General features: G+C 47.6%; 1 long non-coding RNA gene across 1 annotated transcript; it reads left to right on the forward strand.

Moving 5' to 3' along the window:
- On the forward strand, window positions 1–10,240 carry LOC138950277 (uncharacterized). Its single transcript, XR_011450585.1, has 2 exons — window positions 1–505; window positions 8,847–10,240. It is a non-coding gene; the product is annotated as an uncharacterized lncRNA (long non-coding RNA).
- The last annotated feature ends 442 nt before the right edge of the window (window positions 10,241–10,682 follow it).

Below are 10,682 nucleotides of genomic sequence, written 5' to 3' on the forward strand. Positions count from 1 at the left end.
AGTTAGCTGGGGGCTAACCCGCGTGAGTCACGAGTCGTAGTTACGTAAGCGGCGGAGGGGTACTGCCTCGAAACTGTAGTGCACTGGTCTAAGGGAAGCAACTGCAGTCAGAAAGTACGAAGCAATGATGACTGACCTCTCTTGGAAACACTTCCTGTTTATCTTATCGGGCGACAAGGATTATTTATTAATTTTGGTAAACTGGTAAAGTTCGAACCTTCGCATTGGGAGGGGGAATCTGGCACAAACATGTCAGGCCAGATGTAATAAAGTAAGTCAGTAATTGTGCTACTGATAGTTTGTACAGTGCAAGGACGTCCGGGCGTGGAGAAACTAAGGAAAGCGCCCAGTAAGGCTGGGAGCAAAGGTCTGTGCCAGACAACGACGGCAGCCTGTCAGCTCCCGTTCCCAGCAGCGACAGCCAAGGAGCCTGGTTTGAAGGGCCACCGGACACCACCGGGCAGGAACCCTAGCAGGGGCACGGTATTAATGGTTTGTTTAGCAGGTAAGGGTGGAAGAGGTGGCCGATCGGGCTAGGCAGGAATCAGAAGTAAGGGTTCTAAGAGCCAGCTGGGTCTCGCTTTAGATATTAAAACCACTCGCGGGACACCTATTGTATAGCTGCTAGTGGCGTGGTGTTAGGAAACGCTACCGTTGCTGAGCTTTGGTTCAGTTTTGTGTGTTACATGTAGTTGACTTATTTGTACTTTGTGGGAAAGTACCGATATTATATTTTGTAAACACAATATTTATGCTTGGACGAGAATGCAGGTGAACTTTCTAGTCCTGTCAAAACAAGTTGTTTACCATGCTGTTTTAGTCGTGAGTTCGTGGCGTTCGTTCGGATTAAGTGCGTCGGCGCTTTTGATGTACGTCATAGAGAATGTCGCTAGTTTAGTCCATGCACGGCTCGTATAATGTAGTTGTATCATGTTCGGTCTGGAATATTCTCGAGATTGAGTATTTACTATATATGCCAGCGCGATTTGTATGTAAAAAAGGCTTCTATTTGAGTTCTGCTACGATGTGCAGTTGTATGTATGGAATGCTAAATAAATCCTCGAACTCAATTTGACGAGTTGTTTTCTGCTGCTGCGAAGACGGGCGACGTAGAATAAAAGAACACAACTATACGACGTTTGAGAACTTGTGGCAATCTCAAGTGTCGTGTAACAATTGGGGGCCAAGCCAAGGATCTACGTTTAACGCCAAGGGTTTTCCAGCAACAAGGACCAGTGTCAAGACAGTCACAGGAGGTAGCCATCAATCGGGTGTATCCTGAGGGATCAGTATTGAGACTACGGAACCGTGGATTCGGTGTGACTGGTGAAGAGTTTGGTAATCGCCGCAGCTCGGTACGGTGAGCGACGCCGGAGTGTATCGGGATTACAGAGGTTAGCTGCCGTTTGGACGAGACGGACTTCGTCGCGGAGCTAGTGCATTAATACTACGAAATACGACTGGGGTACGTCGTGTACGTATCGTGAGCAGAGTGCGCCGTCACGTTAGACGAGGAGGGTGGCAGCCTGCGTCTACGAAGGTGAACAGCGACGAGAGAAGCATCGGAGGTGCAGTAGAGACTGTGTTCTTTTACAAGACTACATTCGTCTACGTTTGGGGCTGTGAAAGAATACAGACGAACGCACCGGTAAAGACCAGAATGGCTGAGTTCTGGGGAAAAGGAATTGAACTGGGACTAAAAGGCAAGCAGTTGACGGAGTTCGTCGAGTCCCAGACACGACTCCTGGCGCAGCGTGAAGAAAGACAAGCGCAGCGTGAGCGTGAAGAAAGACAAGCGCAGAGTGAAGAAAGACAAGCGCAGCGTGAGCGTGAAGAAAGACAAGCGCAGCGTGAAGAAAGACAAGCGCAGCGTGAAGAAAGAGAAAGGCAAATTGAGCTGAAACGCTTAGAGCTCCAGATAGAAATGGAGACGAAGCGCTTAGAGCTTCAGACAGAAATGGTGCGTGTTCAAAATGAGCACGAGGCACCACGCCAAAGAGATAACCAGCAGCAAATGTTACACAGGGCACCGAAACTTCCAGCATTCGCTGACGGGAAGGACCAAATCGACTGCTACCTTGCAAGATTCGAGAGGTTCGCTGAGAGTGCTAGATGGCAGCGCGACGACTGGGCGATTCAACTCAGCGCACATTTGACTGGGGCAGCACTTGAGGTCTATACTAGACTCTCAAACGATGACGCCAGAGACTATGATGTACTGAAGGAAGCTCTGTTGCGTTGCTACAACTTCACTGAAAGGGGCTACCGTCAACGCTTCCGCGAATGCCAGCCATTGTCTGGAGAGACACCGAGCCAGTTTGTGGAGCGCCTGTCATCATACCTGCAGAAGTGGGTGGAGTTATCAGGTGAAGAGCAGTCATACGAGAGTCTGCGGGACTTGATCGTGAAGGAGCAGTTCCTTAATGCCTGCCCGAAGGACCTGACGACCCGCTTGGAAGAGCAAAAACTGCGGGGTTTGAAGGACATTACTGATGCTGCTGAGCGTTATCTCATTGCTCATGGAAGGACCCTGGGGACGTCAAAGTCAACGAAACCTTTCCAGAAGAGCGGAAACCAGGCAAACCAACCTGCCAAGGGACAAACTGAGTCCGCACCATCATCCAATGAAGGGCAGAACATAACGTGTTTCCTTTGCAATGCCAAGGGCCACCGAGTCGCCAACTGTCCCCAAAAGAAAAATAACGGACATGTCAATGACAAAGCGCAAGAACATCGACGGAGATATTACGACAACAAGAGGCAAACGAGTGGCTCGAACCAACAAGTATGTGCGAGCAGCGTCATACTCCCAAGGGCTGCCGAGCAAGTGGATACACCATCGGACGTGGAAGAATGTATATCTGATGGCCAGGGATGTCGAAGGGATTTGTTGAGAAGCAGGAAGTGACTGTTCTCAGAGATTCGGGCTGCAATGGGGTCATCGTCAAAGAGGATCTGGTGCCAACAGAGAAGTTCACTGGTGACTTCAAGAGGACGCTCATGGCTGACAGCAAATGCGTGAAGGCACCAGTGGCAAAGATCCAGATCAATACTCCATACTTCACCGTAGAAGTTGAGGCCGTCTGCCTGAAGAAGCCCTTGTCCGATCTATTAATTGGGAACATTGGGGGTGCGAGACGTCCTGATGACCCTGATTTCGAATGGAGAATGGGCTCAGCTCAGCCTGCTGCTGAGGAGGAAGACCCACTGCCATTCGCGAGTGAAGATATCAGCGAACTGTTACGAGATGACAGGGCTGCTGTGCATTGCCGCGACCAGCCGCAGGTTGTAAGCGCTGTGACGACCAGAGCCCAGGCGAAGAAGGACAAAACAACTACGCCACTCAGGGTCACCAACAGTTCTGCAACTGCTGTCGTGGACAGGGATCGGCTGATTCAGCTACAGGAAGCTGATTTGACCTTGACAAAGTACAGGAGTCGTCCTGTCAAGGAGATGACTAAGGGCGAAGGCACTGTGCACTTTGAGGTGAAGGCCAAGATCCTGTACAGAGTGTTCCAGCACGCGAGAGTCAACGGTGGGAAGCCATTACGTCAAGTTATGGTGTCTCAACCACTTAGGCGCCAGGTGATGGAGGTGGCCCACGACTCACCTGGGTGTCAAGAAGACATCGGACAGAATCCAAGCTGCGTTTTACTGGCCAGGACTGCATGCAGATGTGACTCGAATCTGCCGATCGTGCGATATTTGCCAGAAAACCATACCTCGAGGATGGGTCCCGAAAGTGCCGTTGCAGAAGATGCCTTTGATCGACCGACCTTTCAAGAGGGTGGCCATTGACCTCATCGGCGAGATCAAACCGCCAAGTGAAGAGGGTCATCGTTGGGTACTGACCCTGGTAGACTATGCAACCAGGTACCCAGAAGCCGTGCCTCTGAAGAAAATTGACACCGAGACTGTTGCTGAGGCACTTGTGGACATTTTCAGCAGAATTGGGGTTCCTGAAGAGATCCTCACAGACCTGGGGACACAGTTTGTCTCTGAATGCATGGAAGAGGTCAACAGGCTGCTGAGCATTCGTCACTTGACTACGACAGCTTATCACCCGATGTGCAATGGGCTGGTCGAAAAATTCAATGCGACGCTGAAGTCCACGCTGAAGAAACTATGCAGTGAGCAGCCAAGGCAGTGGCATCGCTACATCAATGCCTTGTGGTTTGCATACAGGGAGGTGCCACAAGAGTCCACTGGATTCTCCCCGTTCGAGCTGATGTACGGGCGGACCGTGAGAGGCCCGATGCAAATACTAAAGGAATTGTGGATGAAAGATGTGGACACACCTGAAGTGAAGAACAGTTACCAGTACGTGTTTGAGTTGCGAGAGAAACTGGAGGAGACTCTCGAGATTGCGAGAGAAAACTTGAGAAAGTCTCAGGATAGTGGAAAGCACTACTACGACCGCAAAGCCGTAAACAGGAAGTTTACACCAGGTAACAAAGTGCTGATACTGCTTCCCACTGATCACAACAAACTACTGATGCAGTGGAAAGGCCCATACGAGGTTGAGGCCGTGGTAGGGATCAACGACTACAAGGTGAATGTCGGCAAGAAGTCCAAGATCTACCACGCTAACCTCCTGAAACTGTATGTGGAGAGACCTCCGGAAGCAGTACAGGTCGCAGCAAGTGTGGAAGAACCAGCCGAACTAGACGAGTTCGACGGTGAGGAACTACTGGAGTTGGGAGACCTCCACAAGAAAGAGGGAGTGGATGACGTCAAGCTAGGACCTGACCTGACAGAAGACCAGCAGAAGGAGCTGCATGATTTTATGGGCGACTTCACCCATAGGTTCTGTGATGTTCCAGGCTCTACGTCCTTGGTCGAACATGAAGTCCACCTCACATCTGACGTTCCTGTTCGCTCAAAACCATACCCTATCCCGTTTCAGGCTCGGGAATCCTTGAAGAAGGACATCGACAACATGTTGAAGATGGGGGTCATCCGTGAGTCATCATCCCCTTTCTCATCACCCGTTGTTGTGGTCAAGAAGAAAGACGGCACAAACAGGGTATGCATGGACTTCAGGAAAGTCAATAAGATCACCGTGTTTGACCCTGAACCAATGCCGACGGCAACTGATCTATTCCGACAGTTAACCGGCAGTAAGATCTTCTCAAAGATCGATCTCAGCAAGGGATATTGGCAAATTCCTGTGCGCGAAGAGGACATACCAAAGACCGCCTTTGCAACTCCAGACGGAACGTATGAGTGCCTGCGGATGCCTTTTGGCATGGTGAACAGTGGTGCTACCCTGAAGAGGGGAATGCGAAAAATGCTCAAAGGAATGAAGAATGTTGTGTACTACTGGGATGATCTGCTAGTCCACACGGAGACCTTTGCGGAGCATCTGGAGACTTTGAGGGAACTGTTTTCCCGCCTGACAAAAGCTAATCTGACCGTGAGACCCAGCAAGTGCATTTTGGGAACCGACAACGTTGACTTCATAGGTTATTCACTGAAGGAAGGTCAAAAGGGGCTTTTGTTGGAAAACGTCACCAAGATCCTCAATGCGCCACGTCCTGAAACCAAGAAGCAGGTGCGATCCTTCCTTGGATTGGCTGGGTACTACAGAGAGTTTATTCCAAACGGCGCCTCTGTCGGACATGACCCGAAAAGGATGCCCCAACCAAATACTCTGGGAACCAGCTCAGGAGAAGGCATACCAGACCGTACGCGACCTGATGTCACGAGACCCAGTGCTACGCCTTCCTGATACTGCCAAAGAGTTCATCTTGCGTACAGACGCATCGGACGAAGGGATCGGCGCCATGCTGATGCAAGAGCATGGAGGTAAACCGTTTCCGGTCAGCTATGCCAGCAAGATGCTGTCAGGAGCCGAGAAGAACTACTCGACCATGGAGAAAGAGTGTTTAGCCATCGTATGGGGAATCAAGAAATTTGAACTCTACCTCCAAGGGGTGAAATTCGTGTTTCAGACTGCTCACAAACCCCTCACCTACCTGAACTCTGCAAAGTTTGTAAATAATTGTATCATGAGGTGGGTTGATATGCGAGTGGAATCGATTAAGGGTTCAGACAATGTTGGAGCGGATTTTCTCAGCCGAGTATGTGAGTAAAACTGTATTCATTCTCCAACAGACCAATGTGCATACCTGGATTTTAATCTGTTATGTATACATAATATGTGTACAGGTAGCGTTTCAATGATTGAAAGAAATTAGGTAAATTTCTTCTGGTGTTGGGGGTAATGTTAGGAAACGCTACCGTTGCTGAGCTTTGGTTCAGTTTTGTGTGTTGCATGTAGTTGACTTATTTGTACTTTGTGGGAAAGTACCGATATTATATTTTGTAAACACAATATTTATGCTTGGACGAGAATGCAGGTGAACTTTCTAGTCCTGTCAAAACAAGTTGTTTACCATGCTGTTTTAGTCGTGAGTTCGTGGCGTTCGTTCGGATTAAGTGCGTCGGCGCTTTTGATGTACGTCATAGAGAATGTCGCTAGTTTAGTCCATGCACGGCTCGTATAATGTAGTTGTATCATGTTCGGTCTGGAATATTCTCGAGATTGAGTATTTACTATATATGCCAGCGCGATTTGTATGTAAAAAAGGCTTCTATTTGAGTTCTGCTACGATGTGCAGTTGTATGTATGGAATGCTAAATAAATCCTCGAACTCAATTTGACGAGTTGTTTTCTGCTGCTGCGAAGACGGGCGACGTAGAATAAAAGAACACAACTATACGACGTTTGAGAACTTGTGGCAATCTCAAGTGTCGTGTAACACGTGGACCCCCCAGAAGCTGCAGCCTGGGGCTGGTAGCAAATCAAAACAAACCAGCAGCATGGGTGCCAAAGCAAAGGCATGGGAATGTATTCTCACCCCTACCAAGCTGACTGAGGAGAAATATGGTTCCCAGTTAAGCTAGGACTGGATGTTGCCAGCTAACCTGGGGCAGGCTTTTGGCGGGTCAATTTTCATGTAAAGTAGTACATGTACCCCTAAGAATAGAAAGATGCTTGTCTCCCGCCAATCTATGACCTTATAAGGCAGAAGTCACTGAGAGGCGGTTGACTCCCCGCCAAGCCAGGCATTGCTGGCTTAGCCAACCGGCTCATCTGCCCAGTAAATTTATTTCAAAATTGGCATTACCCCAAACAAGTAAATGCAAACCATCTTAGGTACGGTTTTAGCCGCAGAATTTTGGGTACAGTATCGGGAGAAGTGAAAACAGGTTAGCAAAATGTATTGCGGACTGGTTTACACCCCAGCAAATAGGGGCATGCTTCTGTATTGTTTTTTAGATGGATTGCTGCATTTTATTTGCCAAAGGCAGGATATTCTGTTCGGAGCAAAGCGTTTATTTATGTCATGCAAATAGTGTTGCGGATTGGTTTACACCTCCGTAGATTATTTATGTCATGAAAATAGTGTTGCGGATTTGTTTACACCTCTGCAAATAGTGTTGCGGATTGGTTTACACCTCTGCAAATAGGGGTATGTTTCTGTAACCGGTGGTTATTGCAGTTATTAAATTTAGTTATGCGGATTCGTTTACACCTCAAGTCGTGTAAATAGTGTTGCGGATTGGCTTACACCTCTGAAAAAGGGGGTATGATTCTGTAACCGGTGGTTATTGCGTGTTGCGGATTGGTTTACACCTCCGTTGTTTATTTATGTCGTGTTAATAGTGTTGCGGATTGGTTTACACCTCCGTTGTTTATTCATGTCGTGTTAATAGTGTTGCGGATTGGTTTACACCTCCGTTGTTTATTTATGTCGTGTTAATAGTGTTGCGGATTGGTTTACACCTCCGTTTGTTTATTTATGTCGTGTTAATAGTGTTGCGGATTGGTACACCTCCGTTGTTTATTTATGTTGTGTGAATAGTGTTGCGGATTGGTTTACACCTCCGTTGTTTATCTATGTCGTGTTAATAGTGTTGCGGATTGGTTTACAACTCCGTTGGTATGATTCTTTAATATTGCAAATAGGGGTATGATTCTTTAATATATTTAGATTGACTGCTGCATTTTTCATGGTATGTAAAACTACGCAAGATAGGTTAGCAACGCCGCAGTATGTAATGCGAACTAATAGGCAGTAATAGTAGTCTTGTCACGTCTCAAGCCGATTGTTTTGCAGATTGGTTTATCACAGGGAAGCAGGGCTGAACAGAAAGTGCTGCCACATTGGCACAATTAGGTGTCAGTCCCATGTCTGATTGTTTTGCAGATTGGTTTACAACATGGCAGCAGGGCTGAACAGAAAGTGCTGTAACATTGGTACAATTAGGTGTCAGTCCCATGTCTGATTGTTTTGCAGATTGGTTTACAACATGGCAGCAGGGCCGAACAGAAAGTGCTGCCACATTGGCACAATTAGGTGTCAGTCCCATGTCGGATTGTTTTGCAGATTGGTTTACAACATGGCAGCAGGGCCGAACAGAAAGTGCTGCCACATTGGCACAATTAGGTGTCAGTCCCATGTCGGATTGTTTTGCAGATTGGTTTACAACATGGCAGCAGGACCGAACAGAAAGTGCTGCCACATTGGCACAATTAGGTGTCAGTCCCATGTCGGATTGTTTTGCAGATTGGTTTACAACATGGCAGCAGGGCCGAACAGAAAGTGCTGCCACATTGATACAATTAGGTGTCAGTCCCAGGGTTTTTTTTTCTTGTTTTTCAGATTGGTTTACATCATCGTAGCAGGGCTGAACAGATGCTGCTGTCGCATTGGCATAATTATGTGTCAGTCTCATGTCTGATTGATTTGCAGATAGGTTTACAACATGGTAGCAGGGCCGAACAGAAAGTGCTGTCCCGTTGGCACAATTATATGCAGTCTCATGTGTTTTTGCAGATTGGTTTACAGCGGTAGCAGGGCTGAACAGGTAGAGCTGTCACCTTGCACAATTATGTTTCAGTCTCATGTTTTTGGCAGATTGGATTACAACATGGCAGGAGGGCTGAGCAGGTAGTGCTGCACACAGCCGCAACTTGTTTGTGGTTTTGCAGGCTGCAAAATTAATCTAAATTTGGCTGAATAAAACATCAATCTTAATCCGGCTATAATGCTAGAGAGTTGTCTTGATGGCTGGGTGTGTGCCTCGCCATGGGATGGTTTTCACCCCCAAGGCGGACAGTATACACATTCAGCAGTAGCGAGGTAGTTAAGTGCATATTTCAGGCGTGTTAAAAGATGTTTTAAATCCATTCTCGCATGTGAGTTCCAGGAATCATGATCACGAGGTCCAATCTTGTCGTCAGGGTGCTGCAGCACCGGGACAGGACGCGACAGGACCTACTCCTGCCGTTGCGGCTCGCGGAGTAGCCAGGCTAGGGTTTTCCCAGGTCCTTGCCAAGCCGCTCAGAGGAACACCACCGAGCAACCTGGTCCTGCACTTGGGTGCCAACGACATCGCCATAAGGCTGAATCAAAGGGCAAAGTGCCGAATTCAAAACGAGAATGGCAGAAGTGTCTACCATCTTAACATCTGGAGGATTGACTCTGCCTCCTCCCGGATTGCGTCCACCACAACCAAAGGGGAAACGAACTCTTTAAATCAAACTTCGGAGATTAAATTGCTAAAATTATTTTAAACTAAAACGCCCCTAGAATAAGGATTGGCGGAACATCTATTGCATAGCTGTATGTGGCGGGAGATAAGCATGGTAAAGGGGGACACTGCATTCTGTTGTATTTTGGTGAATTTTACCTGACTTAGGCAGGGTCCACAATGTGAGCCCAAGCGAACCACGGGATGTGGCTAGCGTAACCACGGGGGGTTGTCTACCCCGTGGCCGGTTCTGGATCCTGCTCCCTCCAGAAGACTGAAGCCTGGGGCTGGTAGCAAAGCCCCGCAAAACAGCAGCATGGGTGCCGTAAAGTAAGCACATGGTAATGGTTTCACACCCCGACCATGCTGACTCAGGGGTAAATGAAGGTTTGCAGCGGGAGCTCAGACACGTTGTTGCCAGCTAACATGGGCCAGCTTTTGGAGGGATTCAATTTCATGATTAAGCAGTTTCCCCCCTAAGGAGGGGTTGAATTTCATGATAAAGCAGTTACCCCCCTAACCATGCTTATCTTCCGCCAATCCGTGCCCATATCATGCCAAACCTTTACCTATATATCTTTTTATCAGTCTAGTAAAAATGAACTTGACTGATCATAAGCCTTGTGTTTTTATTGATTATCCCCCCTTAGTATGAGGGGGGATATTTGTGTTGCATGGTTGTTGGTATTGTCATAAACACATTTCGGCTTTAGCCATAAATGATTTTATGACAAGCAAGACAACCACTGCAAATGGTCCGTTTGAGGAAAGCTTAAGCAAGCGCTTAATTCTCAAACGGTTTGCTTGACCCTATTCAGTTTGTTCCATACCTGTGTCCTACTTTTGGAAGGGACGCACATACAGAAGCTGAAAGGAAAAACCCACCCTCCTTCCCCATTTTTGGCTCACGAAGTGTAGCCTATGCGATCGTAACTTTGTTAATTTGGTCATTGATTTTGAAGGACATACTTGGCTCGTTAACTTGGTTGGTAAATAGTGTTTTACATGTTTTTATCAGTTGCTGGCGGATATTACCTGTGTGTTATATTAGTTAGTCATGTTAGGGGTGATCCTTATGAAGGCACGGTAGGCTATGTTTAGGTGTCCATATGTAGCAATATCTTTCTTAGGCTAGTATT

The sequence above is a fragment of the Littorina saxatilis genome, linkage group LG16 (genome assembly GCF_037325665.1).
Source record: "Littorina saxatilis isolate snail1 linkage group LG16, US_GU_Lsax_2.0, whole genome shotgun sequence".
NCBI lineage: Eukaryota > Metazoa > Mollusca > Gastropoda > Littorinimorpha > Littorinidae > Littorina > Littorina saxatilis.